General features: G+C 42.4%; 1 protein-coding gene across 4 annotated transcripts in view; it reads left to right on the forward strand.

The window, feature by feature from the left end:
* The window catches only part of CCDC85B (coiled-coil domain containing 85B), a 77,108-nt gene that overhangs the window by 35,424 nt on the left and 23,598 nt on the right, over positions 1-18,086 (forward strand). The window lies entirely within an intron of this gene.

Genomic DNA, 18,086 nt, shown 5'->3' on the forward strand with positions numbered 1-18,086 from the left:
TGGACTTTATTATTAGATTGTTATATGTTCAATGAGAGGTGAAGCAATTTAGTTTACTATCTAAGCTCCAGTGCAGTGGACATATCTATGGTTTCTATTTGTGTTTCTACATCAGGGTCCATAGGGTTCCACAGGATGCCTTGGGGTATAGGTGATGACGTCAGGCATCGGGCACCATAGAGTTAAGTTTCAGCCTCCCAGGATGCACTAGGGTCCCCCTCCTATACCCCGCCCCCGAGCCAAGGCATCTCAGTTTCGTTGGTGCCCGGCTCGGAGTCGGAGCACCTGTTTATAGGGGGGCTAAGGATAGCCCCTGAAGTTTTCTTCAAGGCAGCTGTGGCTGCCCATCTGGAAGTACAGCATGGACAGTCACTACTGACATCAATACTGTCTTCCCTACACCCCCGCCGGTACTGATCCGGGGATGCTGGTAAGCATCTGTGGTCACAGCTAGCGGTGACCCCAGATGTTTTGGACCAAGGCCGGATTTAAGGGGGACAGCAGGTAAGCAGCGGGGTCCCGCGGTGGGTCCCCGCTGAAACATGGTCCAGAGTCCCCAGGCAGGGGGCTCCCTGGGGACTGGCTGCAGCGTGGAGCCAGGTAACAAACCTGCGCTTCCACTACCCCCCTGGGACAGCGGACCGCAGCTGAGCGGTAGCGCTGCGGCGTCCCAGGGGTTAATTGCATGCCAGGGGAGCGCGCCTTCCCTGTACACAGCCGGCGCCTCCCCCGCTGCACACAGCCCTCTCTGCTCCTGCTGATTGGCCCTGTGGCAGCGCTCCTCCCCCAGGCCGGCCTCCTCTCTGCTCCTCGGTGGCCATCTTTATAGAAGCATGGTGATCGCTGCTGGACGTTGCTGATCGGTGGCATCGTGGTCTGGGTCCCCTGGCATACCTCTCCTCCATTGGAACAGGTCTGTGTATGCAGCGCTGTGTCCTACCAGACTCTGGGTCTGCGTACTTGAGGATCAGCACTGATAGTGCAGGGATTAATTTCTTTGCATTGTATGTGACTGCTGCTAGCGTCTGCTGCCTGTACTTTCACTTTCTACTGTCAGCCTTTTCACTGTCCCTGCTCTTCTTCTGCTAAAGCCCTTGCGATGCGGTGATTGCAGGGCGGTTCTCCCACTATACTAACGAGTATCAGTGAGAGGGGTCACATACTTGCCATCATGTCTGAGAGTGATTTTCCTCTCCAGCTTCTGTGTACTACGTGCATAGCGGAGGGGGAGGGTAGCGCGGAGGGGCTATGTCGGCAGTGTTTTTTATTGGCGCGACCAATTACTGCCACAGCTCCGGGACAGGAACCGCCCTGGGCTTGTTTCGCCAAGGTGCTTACAACTCTAGTGGGCCAGTTAGCTCCGCAACCTGCGTTCTCTCAGATGGGATTGGCCCAGCAGTCAGTGGTGTCGTCACCCATGCAGGGGTTCTCAAGACAACTGATGGTACCCCACAGCCTCCCTATTTCCCCTCCTCAGGTCTCTCAGGAGCCTGCGTGGGTTAATTCACTGACAAGTTCTGTACAGCATTTGTCGGACGTGTTACAAGGGGAGTCTGTGTTGCGGCCGGTGGCGTCTCTGTCCGCTCCTTATGAGGATGACGACGGGACGTCCGATGATGCGGAGATTCTGGATCTTTCTGACCAAGAACTTCTCCATTCTAAAGAGTCGGACGCTAAGTCTAAGGGTTATATTCCTGGCCTTATTCGTGCAGTCCGCACAGCTTTAGTTATTGAGGATGATGATCCTCCAGTGTCAAAGTCCAAATATGCCTTTTTCAAGGATATTAAGGGTGACGCCACAGTGTTTCCTCTTTCGGTTCAGTTAGTAGACCATTTAGAGGAGGCGTGGAAACTCCTGGCAAACGGTATCAGCCTCAAAGGCGTTTAGCGGTGGCTTATCCGTTTGCAGACAATTATTTCTCTAAGTGGGAATCCCCTCAGGTGGATTCTCATGTGACACGCCTAGTCCGAAGTGCCACATTGCCCATGTCCTCCTTGAAGGATGCTACGGACCGTAAGGTGGAGATCTGCCTAAAGTCCATTTATTCCCTCGCGGGGGGCATCCAGACCGGCTATGGCCGTATGTTGGGTAGCCAGAGCTATGGAGCGCTGGGCCGATAGTTTGGAGGCGTCTTTGGATTCCGACTGTTCGGCTGAACAGTCCGAGTTGATAGGTAACCTCCGGGATTCGGCCACTTACATCAATGAAGCGGCCTTGGATATTAGTACCCTCACTTCTCGCATTTCCTCGGCAGCTGTTGCTGCTCGTCGCACCTTATGGTTGCGATCCTGGAAGGCGGACGCTGATTCCAAAAAGGGATTGGAAGCTTTGCCATTTAATGGAGAAGTCCTCCTTGGTCCGGATCTGGACAAAATTGTGGCCTCGCTGGCGGCAGTCTGCTGCGGTCCCTTCCAGTTCAGGTACGTTGTCCTTTCGGCCTTACGGGGCCCAGCGTAGGCCTAAGGCACAGTCCTTTCCCCAACAGGCTGGGCCCAAGAAATCGGCCAAGCCCAGGAAACAGGCCTGGAGTACCAGACGTCCGGCCCCTAAATCTGATGACAAACCTGCGGCCTGCCGGTCCGGGCCTCCCTTTGGGGGATCTCAAAGTGGGAGGCCGCCTGCTGCAGTTCGCCCAGTATTGGTCGGCAACTACGACAGACACTTGGGTTCACGAGGTGGTTTCTCACGGGTATGCCTTCTCCTTTCGGCACAGGCCCCCATCCCGATTCTTCTCCACGGGTCTTCCCTTAGACCGGAACAAAGCCAGGGAACTACGGAAAGTTTTGCACACTATGCTCCAGGCTGGAGTTATAGTGCCTGTTCCATTCTCCCAGAGGGGCCAGGGTTTCTATTCCAATCTATTTTTGGTGCAGAAACCCAATGGTTCGTACCATCCGATTCTCAACCTCAAGGCCCTCAACAAGTCCTTGCGAGTACTGCGGTTTCGGATGGAGACCCTACGGTCCATCATTCTGGCGCTGGAACCTGGGGATTACATGGTGTCGTTGGACATACAGGACGCTTACCTGCATGTCCCTATTCTTTTGCGTCATCAACAGTTCCTCAGGTTTGCAATCCGCAACGATCACTTTCAGTTCTGGGCATTACTTTTTGGCCTGGCGACAGCACCACGTGTATTCACCAAGGTTATGGCGGTCATGGCGGCGTCCCTGCGGCTGCAGGGAGTCCGCAAGTTGCCGTACCTAGATGACCTTTTGTTGGTAGCAGGGTCTCCAGAGCTCCTTCTACGCCACTTGGATCTGACGATTGCAGTACTGCAACAGCACGGCTAGTTGATAAACTGGCAAAAGTCCACCCTGATCCCGTCTCAGAGGATTCTGCACCTTGGAGCCTTATTGGACTCCAGTCAGCAGAGGATCTTTGTGATGGGGGAAAAGATCTCTGCCTTGCAGTTGAGGGTGCGCAGTTGTCTGTAGAGTCGCCGTGTGTCTCTACACTCGGCGATGAGGTTACTGGGCTCCATGGTGTTAGTCTTCGACATGGTGGAATATGCCCAGTTTCACTCCAGACCTCTGCAGCAATTGATCCTGTCCAAATGGAATGGACTGCCTCAGAGTCTAAAATCCCAGACGATGGTGCTCACTCCGGAGGTTCGCCTGGTGGTTACAGACGACCCATCTCAACAAAGGTCGTCCGTTTTGGGTGGCGAACTGGGTCCTTTTGACAACGGACGCCAGCCTTCGGGGCTGGGGAGTGGTCATGGGTCCACACTTGTTCCAGGGCAAATGGACTCAAGCGGAGAAGGAGCTTCCAATAAACATTTTGGAACTCCACGCCGTTTTCAATGCTCTCCAGCAGGCACATCGGGTTCTCCGGGGTCACCCCGTGCAGGTCCAGTCGGACAACGCCACCACCGTGGCTTACATAAATCGGCAAGGAGGAACCCGAAGTCGGGCGGCACTCGTGGAGGTGTCCCGCATCCTGGTCTGGGCGGAGCGCAATCTCCCGGCCATATCAGCAGTATTCATCCCGGGAGTCCTCAACTGGGAGGCGACTTTCTAAGTCGTCAGGACGTTCATCCGGGGGAGTGGTCCCTGCACCAGGATGTCTTTCAACTTCTGGTGGACAGGTGGGGTCTTCCAGAGATCGACCTCATGGCATCACAGCACAACAACAAGTTGCCAGTGTACGGGTCTCACACAAGAGACGAAAAGGCGTCTCTGGTGGACGCTCTGTCCGTCCAGTGGACGTTCCGGTTTGCTTATCTCTTTCCTCCGTTTTCCCTTCTTCCACGGGTAATCCAGAAATTCAAACAGGAATGAGGGACGCTCCTGTTGATAGCTCCCACGTGGCCCAGACGGCACTGGTTCTCAGACTTTCAGGGTCTGTCCATGGACATTCCTCTGCGGTTGCCGCTACGACCGGACCTACTGTCACAGGGTCCTTGTCTTCACCCGGACCTCACTCAGCTGTCTTTGACGGCGTGGCTGTTGAGACGGCCATGTTAATGTCCAGGGGGTTTTCCAGCTCCGTATTACGAACTATGCTAAGAGCTCGGAAACCATGTTCTGCAAGAATATACCATCGTGTGTGGCATACGTTCTTCCAGTGGTATCGGCCGAGAGGTTATGCACCTCAGGAGTTCCGTCTGTCTAGAGTGTTAGCCTTCCTACAGGCGGGACTAGACCATGGGCTTCGTCTTGCTTCTTTAAAGGTGCAGGTATCTGCCCTGTCTGTCTGGTTCCATCGTAGGATTGCTACAATCCCTGATGTGCGCACCTTTATGCAAGGTGTTCTTCGAATTCAGCCTCCTTTTGTTCCACCGGTGGCGCCTTGGGATTTAGCTGTGGTCCTGAGGGCTCTCCAGGGACCGCCGTTTGAAGCACTGGGCTCAGTGGATCTTAAATGGCTGACAGCTAAAACAATTTTCCTTCTGGCCATTGCTTCGGCCAGACGTGTTTCTGATTTAGGGGCTCTCTTCTGTAGACCCCCTTTCCTGATTTTTCATGGGAACAGGGCAGTGCTGCGCACTCGTCCTGATTTTCTTCCCAAAGTTGTTTCCCGTTTTCATATCAACGAGGAAATCGTTGTCCCGGCTTTTAACTCACCTGACCTTGTGGGCGGGGGGGTGAGGCCACTTTGGACATTGTGTGGGCCTTAAGGATTTATGTTGACCGCACTTCTTTGTTTAGGTAGTCGGACACCTTGTTTGTCCTCCATGGCTTCCGTAAAAAAGGTTGGCCTACTTCAAAGCAAACTTTGACAGGTTGGATCCATATGGCAATTTCAGAAGCTTATCTTCATGAAGGCCTTCTGGTTCCATCCTCTGTGAGGGCTCATTCCACTAGGTCTGTGGGTCCTTTGTGGGCAGCTCGACGTAGTGCCTCTGCAGTCCAGATCTGCAAGGCTGCCACGTGGTCCTCTGTCCATACCCTTGTGAGGTATTATGCGTTTGACACCTTTGCCTCTCAGGATGCTTCCTTCAGGCGGCGGATTCTCCTTTCAGCACAGGAGCATCCCCACCCATGAAGGATACTGCTTTGGGACATCCCCAAGGTATCCTGTGGATACCCTATGGACCCTGATGTAGAAAATATGAGATATGGTAAGAACTTACCTTTGTTATCCCTATTTCTACAAAGTCCATAGGGTTCCACAGGACTCCCGCCCTATCGCACCTATGCTGCAGATGGGCTTTACTCTGGCCACCGGTTTTTCCGTCTCCCTCTGGTGAGAATGTGATTCTTGTGTGTGTCCAGATCTATTTTCTCTCTCTTCCTTCTCCTCCTCCGGCCTATGGCTTGGTACATAACTGAGATGCCTTGGCTCGGGGGCGGGGTATAGGGGGGGGACCCTAGTGCATCCTAGGAGGCTGAAAACTTAACTCTATGGTGCCCGATGCCCCAAGGTATCCTGTGGAACCCTATGGACTTCATAGAAATAGAGATAACAAAGGTAAGTTCTTACCATATCTCATATTGTTTCTCAGGGAACAGCTGGATTCTCCAGCACTCTATTGAATCCTCTAGCATGGATGTATTATATGACCATTAACAGATATTATTAGTAATTAAGATCTAACCATTTGAAAAAACTTGATTTCAGATTTGATGTGAGATGTTAGGATTATAACAAACCGTCACTACCTACAGCCCCTTAAATATATACCTTGGACAATTTATTAGAGTTAACAACTATATTAAACATGTCCTCCTTTAGTATTTGCCAAGATTTGAGTAACAGAAGAGAAAAAATTGGTTAAAGATGTGAGATGAACCCAATAGTATGGGAAGTATATCTGGAGACTGTCCTGAAAACCTTTATAAACTCAAATCAGTGCTAATCAAACAAACTTTTGATAATTATATTAAACAGAATATGATTCCCAGAGGATTGAGGCCGAACATGTATCCTGCCTTTGAGTTGGCTAATGAGAGTTTGAAGAAAGATTGGGAAAGAGCTCTAACGTCATGCTCAAAGGAATTAATTAATATCCTTATCAAGCATTACGAATTATTATTGACTAAGTATACACAGGAAATAACTGAATTGGGTGAGAAACTTAAACATTTTGAAAACTTGGAAGGATATCAGAGATGTTATGAGAAATATAAAAATGAAATTGATACATTAGAAAAAGCAATTATTGATAAGAAAAAACGTAAGTTCCAGAAGGACAAAAATTATTACTCTCAAGAGAAAGTTTTTAGATGGAAGTCCTACCCATCAAAACCCAACCCAGATTATTCCCTCAACTACACTACATCTGATGTGGAATCATCAGAAGTGGAATATCCCACTATACATGGTACCTGAACAGAGTTCAATCTGAATTTTTTAGGGCAAACCCCAAGACAGTTCAGGGAAGAACTAGGAACAAATATAAGAAAATTAGGAGGGGAAAGGGAAAAGAGAAATAAGAGGTTGGGGGGAGGATCCCCGGGAACAACGAAAATACAGGAAATAAATAATAGGGAGGAATCCTTGAGAGTCATCACCCTAACAAACAAAATACTTACAATAGACCAAGAGAAAATCTTACAAAAAGGATTATTTTTTCACCGACGAAAGATATGAATCGCTTTGAGTGTGAAAAAGAACTATACTTATTAGCTAGGAAGGTCCTTTTAAAAAAGTTTTTTACAATCAGTCCCAAAGACTCTATGATGATGAGTTGATGAGTCTATCTAGGAATAATTTGAATGAAGCAGAGGCACAGCTTAATGGAATAGAAGAGTTAGAGGCGATTAGAATCCTGGAAGATCCAATTGTCAAATCCCATATATCTCCTACAAAGACAACTAATCCAGTGAAACTAAAAAGGAAATCAACATTATTTCCAGATTTTTCTATCTGTCTACAAGTTAAAACATATATAGATTTGGTCTCTAGAGATTTAGATGTACTTGTCAAAAACAAGAGAAGAGATACCCCATATACTCAATCTGAAGGGAATTTAACTAAGGGAGAAAAGAAAGCCCTCAAAGAAATTCAATCATAGCAGGATACCATTGTGAAACCTTCTGATAAGGAAGCTAATTTAGTACTCTGGCCATTATCGATGTACATAGAGGAACTCAATCGACAACTGAGTGACAAAGAGTGCTACGAAGCACTAATATTTAATCTAACTAATAACTTCCTCATCAATTACAACAGAATGATAACAGAAGCCCTACACATGGGCACAATAAGTAAAAATGATCATGATTTTTTGAAAGTGGAGAATCCAGTGATTCCGACTATGTATCTCCTTCCAAAGGTGCACAAAAATGAAATAACACCACCTGGGAGACCGATCGTCTCAGGTATAGGCAGTCTTTCTGAAAAAGCGAGTATTTTTGTAGCTCAGCATTTAAGAAAGTATGTGACAACTTTACTCTCTTATGTGAAAGACACCTTAGATGTATTGACTAAATTGGAGAATGTAACAGTAAACTCAGACACATTACTGGCCACTTATGATGTGGAGAGGCTGTATACCAGCATCAATCATGATGCTGGCATAACAGCGGTTGAATACTTTATTTAAATAGATGTGAGAACAGACTTCAACAACTTCCTGGTGTCACTACTTAAATTTGTATTAACCAAAAACTATTTTGTTTGCCAGGATAGGTTCTACCTCCAGGTAAGAGGGACTGCGATGGGGACCATATGTGCCCCCACGTACGCTAACCTCTACCTGGGGTGGTGGGAATGGGAGTGGGTTTTTTGCAACACCAATGGAGCATATTTTATTATGGCTTTGTTACATAGATGATAGTCTCATTCTATGGGAAGGAGAACAAGATCTCCTGGAAGAGTTTATCATGAAATTAAATGTGAACAATATAAATTTGAAACTCACTCTTGATTTTAATAGAACTAATATCAATTTCCTGGATATTACCATCATTATAGGACAAGACGGCTCTCTGGCTACAGATTTACATCGTAAAACAACGGCGACTAATAGTATATTACATGCTACAAGTTCACATTTGCCAGCAACCATCAGGGGTATACCCAAAGGTGAACTTTTGTGGATTAAGAGGAATTGTTCAGACCCTGATACCTTTAAAGAAAGAAGTAAACAACTGGTTGAAATACTTTCCAAAAGAGGGTATAGTAAAAGGCTTTTCAAAACAACTGTCCATTAGACGAATCAGAGAACAAGAGCATCTCTACTGATCCCTAAGAAACATGTAAATACGGGAACAGAAGATAATATCAGATTTTTTGGTACTTTCTGTAATGACTGGTTCCGGATTAAGAAAATTCTCCAAAAACATTGGGAAGTCCTACTAACAGATAAGGATTTATCCCGGACTTTGCCTAAACAGGTACAAGTCAATTGGAGGAGATCATATAATCTCAGGGACAAATTAGTTTGGATGCATCTCATAAACACACGAGATAGTACAGTCAACAAACAAGGATCTTTTAAATGTGGATTTTGTAAAGCATGCCAATTCATGATACCAACCAAAAGTTATTCTGATAAATTTGGGAGACAGTGGTATATTAAGGAATGGATAAACTGTAACTCCATTGGCATCATATATCATCTTAAATGCCCTTGTAATAACATTTACATAGGCAAAACTGTTAGACCATTAAAGAAAAGAATCCTAGAACACATTGGTTCAATCAGAAATGCCAAAAGAGACAAGTCGAATTTTAGGAATTTAACACCTATAGCCAGACATTTTTTAAGACACCATGAATGCAATCTGAAAGGTTTACAGGCCTTTGGCATGGCTCAAATACGACTTGGCATCAGGGGAGGAGATCTAAACAAAGAATTATTGAAAAAAGAGGCAGAAATGAAATTCTTGATGGACAGTCTCTACCCCAATGGCCTCAATGAGGGGAACAATTTTTCAGTCTTTTTGTGATCCCTGAGCAAGGGAACTTATTATTTACATATGGAAATTTGAATTAATGAAATTATATCACAGAAACATATACTATCAAATCACACCCATCAGTGGCTTTTGAAGGATGAGAGAGTGATAGACTTTAATTTTGAAGATTCATTTCTCTTTGGTACAATAAATTATTGATCCAGATAGAAATATCTAGGGACACTAAACACATCCAAGTGGGATGTTTGGATCCTTATTTTTGTGTGTTTTTTAGGGATTTATTATGTTACCATTTAGGAATAATCATATAATTATTAAACTATTGGGGGGTTTGTATCTATTACACATATTTTCTTTTTAATCAAAGAATGGTATACATTCTTTGATTTATATATGCACTAATAGAGTGGCATGGTTTGTTTCTACCCCTCCTCTTTTTTGTATATGATTTTTGATTGTGCATGTTTTTACACTTATACATCACGTATCCATTTTATTTCACGGTTTATTCTCTTGAGTTTTATTCTACCCCCCTCTTTCTTTTTTCCTTTTCCCCATTGTGTAGTGATATTTTATTCCCCCTATTCACATATTACACAATATACCATTAATAATATAGATAGACAAGGTAATTTTCACTAATATTTTATTTCTGACTATTTCCATGTCATCTTTTTGAGTTGGATGGTCATTTTCTTTATTCAAATTTACTCACATTTTTCATCACATATGACCAACGTGATTATAGACTATTTGTTTGATAGAGTAATAATGCACCCCTTCTAGTTTAGTTTAATTCACTTTATATTTTTTATTTTCATTTTATTAGATTATATTATAAATTGTATTATTTGACTCACAATTAGATCCTTAACATTCTTATTTGTTTTCATACACATTATTTACGTAATAACGGTATTTCTCACACTATTTTTATAAATATTGGGTCTGGGATATAATTTGTTAAACTAACCTCTAGGATGATTAATGTTATACCTATATTTGATGTATATGTTTAAATTTCAGTTTATGTTACTCACATACTTTAAAAATCTTATTATTTATCCAATTTTTGTTTATAAATATGTTTACAATAATATAAATCTAGAAGCAATTGAACAGCTATATAAATAGCAAGTAATTTGATGGCAATAGTATTGTTGAGACCTAATATAAAAAAAAATTAGATATTTATTTACATTTCCTATATCTTAATATATTTAAAATATTTAAGGAATCAACAATAATAATTACATATTTATTTGGAAATACTGAATGGATAGGAATAGATATATGTGCTTTGATATTATTAAAATCAGTGGGTTATCCATGCACATATAGTTGTTTATATTAATATTGATGTATTTTGTTTATATTTCTTTATATTATTTAGCATAAATAAAAGTATTCATATTGACTATATATTTAATATGAATCTACATAAGCTAATAGGTATTTACAAATTTAATTAAGAAGTAATCACTATACATATTACCAACGGACAAATCCGTTTCAACAGGAGGGAGATCCCTAATTGGTCCTTGGAAACATAGGATAGAATAAAAGGGCTCTTGTTCTCAGTAGACGTGTTGGCCTGTGACAAAGCTATTTGTATAGCGAAACACGCGTCGGCAGTTCCGCTGATGCTATGCACCATATTATCAAATACTATGTGCTGAAAAAACCATACTAATTTATATGTATACGGAGACACTGGGGAGTGCAGAGCGGGGTTACATGCATGTCTGCGGGAGGCTAATATCACTTAGATCCCGCATAATAATAGCAACGAGTGCTGAGTGCTGATAACAATACACATTACACATGGGCACATTGTTCCACTGATCAGCTTTTCGTATATCCATACTGTGAAAGTTTATAATTGGTGATATGCTGATCCGGCTGGAAGCCAGGTCCCTGACTGCAACAATTATAGTAGCTGCGTGATATAATTTATATTCCAACGGGATGTAAGATTGATTTTTCATATAAGAGGATCTCAATCTATACTGAGTGGATGCCAGTGGAATTTTCATCTAACCATAGTGGCATTTATTATTAGATACTACGAACATCATGCGTATGTAAGAGCAAAACATAATCTGCAATCTATGAGGGGAATTCTATTAGAGGCGAAAAGCCATATTCGCCTGTTTTTTTGTGAAACATTCGCCTAAAATTTTTTTTTGCCAAATTCAATTCCAGGACAATTTCGACTAAGTGGAAACAATTCTCCAAAAATGATTCTCCAATCAATAGCTGGTGAAAAGAAATGCAAAATCTTTATTTTGGGGTGCAAACGTGGGGAAACCACTCAGACCCCTTGGGACAGCCCCCCAAAGGACAAATATGCAAACAAAACAGAAACTGAAACCTAAGAACACCCCAAAAAAGACATGTCATTTTTGGGTGAACATTTAAAAAGTGGGGGGATAAACATTAAAAGTAGCGAAAAAGACTTCTTGGGGGTCCACAAGTATGGGTCAGGTGTTTTTGGGATTGCAGGTGGATTTTTCACGTTTTTTAAAAGTTCACTTTAGAGACATAAAAACATGCTTGCACCCATTTTCAAGCACCCCTAATTTGACAGGACTACTTATTTTCACCAAAAAATACAGCTTTATGCCATTCTTCACCACTTTTACAAAGATGCTAATAGCAAGCAATTTACACAACTTAAGTACGCAAAATAGTCTTATTAGGGCTATTAGTACACATCTATATTGATTCCCTATGTTAGAGCATCTTTTTCTGGGGTACAAACTGATTTGCCTAATTCTTTCAGTACTTTTCACCTGTACCGCATTCGCCTATTTCCGTTTTCGCCTGTTTTGCAATTGAATTAGGCGAAAAGCGGGGACGAGCACGGAATAAATTCGTCTCTGAAACAGGTGAATAAAGCGAACAGTCGGACAGGCGAAAACTTCGCCTCTAATTGAATATGGCTCTTTGTAACGATCTAAGTATAACATTGTTGCGATTATAAGAGTAATTTCTGCAACAATTATATTGCAGGATTACTATAAAGCAGCTGCACTCAACACATTAAGAATAGCATATATATTATTAGTTATTATTATACGGTGACAGCATTAAGTTAATTTGGGATGCGTATGAATTTAAGCATCAGTGGTGTCATATTTTAATCACTTTCTCATTTCTTTACACATTCTTTTTCTATTCTTGTTTTATTTTGCTAGCTTTACACATGCTAATAAATACAGTCAGGTCCATAAATATTGGGACATTGACAGACTTTTCAGATTTTGGCCTCTATTCACCACCACAATGGTTTTGAAATGAAACAAACAAGTTGTGCTTTAACTGCAGACTTTCAGATTTAATTTGAGGGTAATTACATCCAAATCGGGTGAACAGTGTAGGAATTACAACAGTTTCAATATGTGCCTCCCACTTTTTAAGGGACCAAAAGTAATGGGACTATCAACTCAAAAGCTATTTCATGGACAGGTGTGAGCTATTCCCTCGTTATTTCATTATCAATTAAGCAGGTAAAAGGTCTGGAGTTGATTCTAGGTGTGACATTTGCATTTTGAATCAGTTGCTATCAACTCTCAATATGAGATCCAAAGAGCTGTCACTATCAGTGAAGCAAGCCATCATTAGGCTGAAAAATCAAAACAAACCCATCAGAGAGATAGCAAAAACATTAGGTGTGGCCAAATCAACTGTTTGGAACATTCTTAAAAAGAAAGAACGCACCGGAGAGCTCAGCAACACCAAAAGACCCGGAAGACTACAGAAAACAACTGTGGTGGATGACAAAAGAATTATTTCCCTGGTGAAGAAAAACCCCTTCACAACAGTTGGCCAAATCAAGAACACTCTCCAGGAGGTAGGTGTATATGTGTCAAAGTCAACAATCAAGAGAAGACTTCACAAGAGTGAATATAGAGGGTTCACCACAAGATGTAAACCATTGGTGAGCCTCAAAAATAGGAAGACCAGATTAGAGTTTGCCAAACAACATCTAAAAAAGCCATTACACTTCTGGAACAATATCCTATGGACAGATGAGACAAAGATCAACTTGTACCAGAGTGATGGGAATAGAAGAGAAGTAAAGGAACTGCTCATGATCCAAAACATACCACCTCATCAGTGAAGCATGGTGGTGGTAGTGTCATGGCGTGGGCATGTATGGCTGCCAATGGAACTGGTTCCCTTGTATTTATTGATGATGTGACTGCTGACAAAAGCAGCAGAATGAATTCTGAAGTGTTTCGGGCAATATTATATGCTCATATTCAGTCAAATACTTCAGAACTCATTGGACGGCGCTTCATAGTGCAGATGGACAATGACCCGAAGCATACTGCAAAAGCAAACAGAGTTTTTTAAGGCTAAAAAGTGGAATGTTATGCAATGGCCAAGTCAATCCCCTGACCTGAATCCGATTGAGCATGCATTTCACTTGATGAAGACAAAACTGAAGGGAAAATGCCCCAAGAACAAGCAGGAACTGAAGACATTTGCAGTAGAGGCCTGGCAGAGCATCACCAGGGATGAAACCCAGCGTCTGGTCTATGCGTTCCAGACTTCAGGCTGTAATTGCCTGCAAAGGATTTGCAACAAAGTATTAAAAAGTGAAAGTTAGATTTAGGATTGTTTAGTTTGTCCCATTACTTTTGGCCCCTTAAAAAGTGGAAGGCACATATAGATACCGTTGTAATTCCTACACCGTTCACCTGATTTGGATGTAATTACCCTCAAATTAAATCTGAAAGTCTGCAGTTAAATCACATCTTGTTTGTTTCATTTCAAAGCCATTGTGGTGGTGAATAGAGGCCAAAATATGAAAATTCTGTCAATGTCCCAATATTTATGTACCTGACTGTATATGTATTATTATTTTATCATATGATTTAATAAAAGTTACATTTTATATTTGATTTATTGCTAGGAGTGCACCTTGTCCAAGATTCTTTTCCCCTTCACCCATTCCTTGTTCTAATTCAATTTATCTACATAAACTCAAAACCAAGTTTGCATATAGGAATACATAGAGAGGTACTTTTTATATATCACCTAGTAAAAATACTTAAGGTAGGTACACATTAGATGACTTGCAAACGATGCGATGGTCATCTAGATTTCTCTTGAACTCCAAAACAAACGGTATAGTGCATACACACTGTGCAATCTATCAAATGACCAAACAATTTATTGTGTGTCGTTTGAGACTTCCAAATCGTGAGATCCTTAACCATATATTGTTTGCTTTCCAAAACACCTGACGACCATCATAATCATTTCTGGACAAATTTAAATAGGGGGCTGTACTATCTAGAGGGTGTATAAAGCAGGCGCCATTTTAGCTCTGTGCAATTCTGCTCTGTGACTAGTGAGGCTTGGTGTATACCTGCTGAATGCTGTACATTGCTTTATTGTTCTGCTTTGTTTTGCCTGGCTTAACAAAGTGCTTGTATACTACATTCTATTGTGATGGATACTTTTCGCTATCGAGTGAGTGCATCATATGCTGTGGCTGTAGTGTTAGCTCATAGGGAGAGGGCTCAGAAAAGGAGAAGCCTGAGATCATGCTGGACAAAGGAGTGGCTGCTGCAGAGGGAGTCTCTCTCACATGCCATTGCTTACATTAGAATGGAGGTACATTATTTTGCCAGTATTGGTGTCATACCAACAGTAAAGCATCCTGAGACCATTCATATGTGGAGTTGCTTCTCAGCCAAGGGAGTGGGATCACTCACGATTTTGCCTAAGTATACAGCCATGAATAAAGAATGGCACCAAAACATCCTCCAAGAGCAACTTCTCCCAACCATCCAAGAACAGTTTGGTGACGAACAATGCCTTTTCCAGCATGATGGAGCACCTTACCATAAGGCAAAAGTGATAAATAAGTGGCTCGGGGAACAAAACATCAAAATTTTGGTTCCATGGCCAGGAAACTCCCCAGACCTTAATCCCATTGAGAACTTGTGGTCAATCCTCAAGAGGCGGATGGACGAACAAAAACCCACAAATTCTGACAAACTCCAAGCATTGATTAGGCAAGAATGGGTGGCCATCAGTCAGTATGTGGCCCAGAAGTTGATTGAAAGCACAGCAAGGGCGAATTGCAGAAGTCTTCAAAAAGAAGGGTCAACACTGCAAATATTGACTCTGCATAAACTTAATGTAATGGTCAATAAAAACCTTTCACACTTATGAAATGCTTGTAATTTTACTTCAATATACCACAGTAACATCTGACAAAAAGGTCTGAAAACACTGAAGCAGCAAACTTTGTGAAAACCAATACTTGTGTCATACTGAAAACTTTTGGTCATGGCTGTATAGTTTACCAGCAGCACTCCTCTAATTACAAAGGAGGAGACGCCGTGTCCCTATGAGCTTACAGCAGCTGTGCTGACAAACGTACAGGTGTCATCCCACGCTGGGAGATATGTGACAGCACATAGTACTTCAGCGGCGGCGCAGCTTTCACCATTTCCTGGTCGGAGCGCCTGTCGCTGGAGGCTTTTATATGTTAGCGCTGCAGCGCAGCAAAAAACCTGCTCTGCAGTGCGTCGGTCCCCCGCAAAGGGGCATCCGGAGCATGGTAGTGCAGCGCGGACCAGCTACCTGCAAGAGCCTCTTTAGGGCTGCCTTAACTCCTGCAGCACGGATCTCCTACGCAGCACCCTCCCACGCCTGGAGTGCTTCAGCGCAAAAGGTAGGGGATGCCTGTCACTGTATGACAGGAGTGACAGCGCTAGTAACAGTGGATTGCTGGTTGCTAGCAGAGTGGGAATTAGCCCAATTTGCACAATAACACTGCATTATGCGGTTCTGATGAGGGACCAATTTGTTTTCAGCTAGTGCTCATCCCAGCAAGCGCTGTGCTGACAGGACAGGGTCCCGTCATTTTGAAGCACCGTGTATTACCCCCAGTCAGACTTCCCCTTAGTTCTATAACAAATGGTGCCAACTGCCAAGCCTTAATCTAATTGCCTGATATCGTAGCCTGTGGGCGAGGCTACCCCATGGTGCAGGTCTTCCTTATAGCCTATGGCCACAACACCCTGAACATGCCCGATCATGTCTGATCTTGGAAGCTAAGCAGGCTCAGCTCTGGTTAGTACATGGATGGGAGACTGCCTGGGAATACCAGGTGCTGTAGGCTAATCATGGCGCTAGCTACCCTGCCTAAATGTATGTATATAGCTATACAATATTGTAAAAATATATGTTGTCCACATATAATATTCAGGCGCACATAAATAATGAATCTTTATATATGTAGAATACCTTTAAAATTGAGCTGCTCCTAAAGCGATGTATCTGTACTAAACACCTTGATCAAACAATATTATAGACCTGGATCTAGAGTCAATAGATAAGTAGTAGATAAGCTGTTTACCAATAGTATATTCCAGACTTTTGACTAAACCAGACAAGGAGCATTATATATAAAAAAATTATTACATATAAATATGCGACATAAAAATATATCAAAATATACATATACTAAAATAAAACCACACACAAAAATATTTTTTTTTTTACAAACATACGATATAACTGGTTCAATACAGTATAAATGCCTCTTAAAAAGACATAGGAGATGCACCCCTGCAGAAGATGTCTCCTATATCATTGCATAGAGTGTGCCAATGCAAAAATATGGTTCCACAATACAGTCACTGACATCTGAGTAGGTGGTTAGTATGGATCACCAATGGTACTATAGCTTGTTCCCACATATTTGTATGTATAGATATAGAGTTGTTAAGGTTAGTACTTAGGTAAACTGTTTGGATCTCCAATAGTACTGTGACTTATAGTCACACACATGTATGGTGTTATTGAAGTAGGTACTTAGTGTCAATCTATTAATAGGCAGGTAATTAATACACTCCATTTAAGATTCTCTTTGACACAAATTCAATAGTGTGGACTTTGGCCCCGATGATATACAGCACTGTCCATGCAAAAAATGAAATAGAGACTGGTTCTCATGAGTCAGTCTCCATGGTAATACCTTACTGCCGGCCGGCTTTTGTAAAAGGTGTACTGATCCGTCAGTTAGAATCAGATGGATTTTCACGGGCGTCACTCCCGAAGTTGTTCTAGCTCTGCAAGCTGATTATGGTAATACCATACATGGACCTCCGGTGCTTGGCTGGACCACTCGTCAGTTGCAAGACCGCTTCTCAGTTGGCATGGCAGAGAACCAGCTGGTAATGTGTAAAAGGAGCCCTTACATGTTTCTCTGCTACAATTCCTTTCGGTTTTGTCAGAGGGTGAGTTTCCTGATGATCCTATCTGTGTTTTTAAACTTTAATCAACCAATCTACTGATGGTGATCAAGCACATCAGGATCACCTGTGTGTGTGTGTGTCCACACATGCATGCATATCTCCATATTTTTATAGAGACATATTACATAAAAAATACATATATACAATCATAAAAAATGTTTTTCATATGTTGAGAACACTCTTTATGGGAATATATATAGTTGCATTCTTATTTCGATATTCCAATAATGAGATAATTAGCATTCAAGAGATATTATTAAGATTAGAGATGATGTTATTTAAAAGTTTGAATATAGCACAATTCTACAACAAACGTGTCCAGAAATAGTGCAGAGGCAAGGCGCCAGTTCTGCAGCTGGGAGACCCAGCTGTTTGTTATTTTATTTCATTTTATCTTATTTTATTCTATTCTCTTTTATTTAGTTTTATTTCTATAGCAATCTCAGAGACTCAGTATTACTTTAATTTCCTTTTGTTTAATATTAT

Source organism: Taudactylus pleione, unplaced genomic scaffold, assembly GCF_031769625.1.
Source record: "Taudactylus pleione unplaced genomic scaffold, aTauple2 ptg000085l, whole genome shotgun sequence".
Classification (NCBI taxonomy): domain Eukaryota; kingdom Metazoa; phylum Chordata; class Amphibia; order Anura; family Myobatrachidae; genus Taudactylus; species Taudactylus pleione.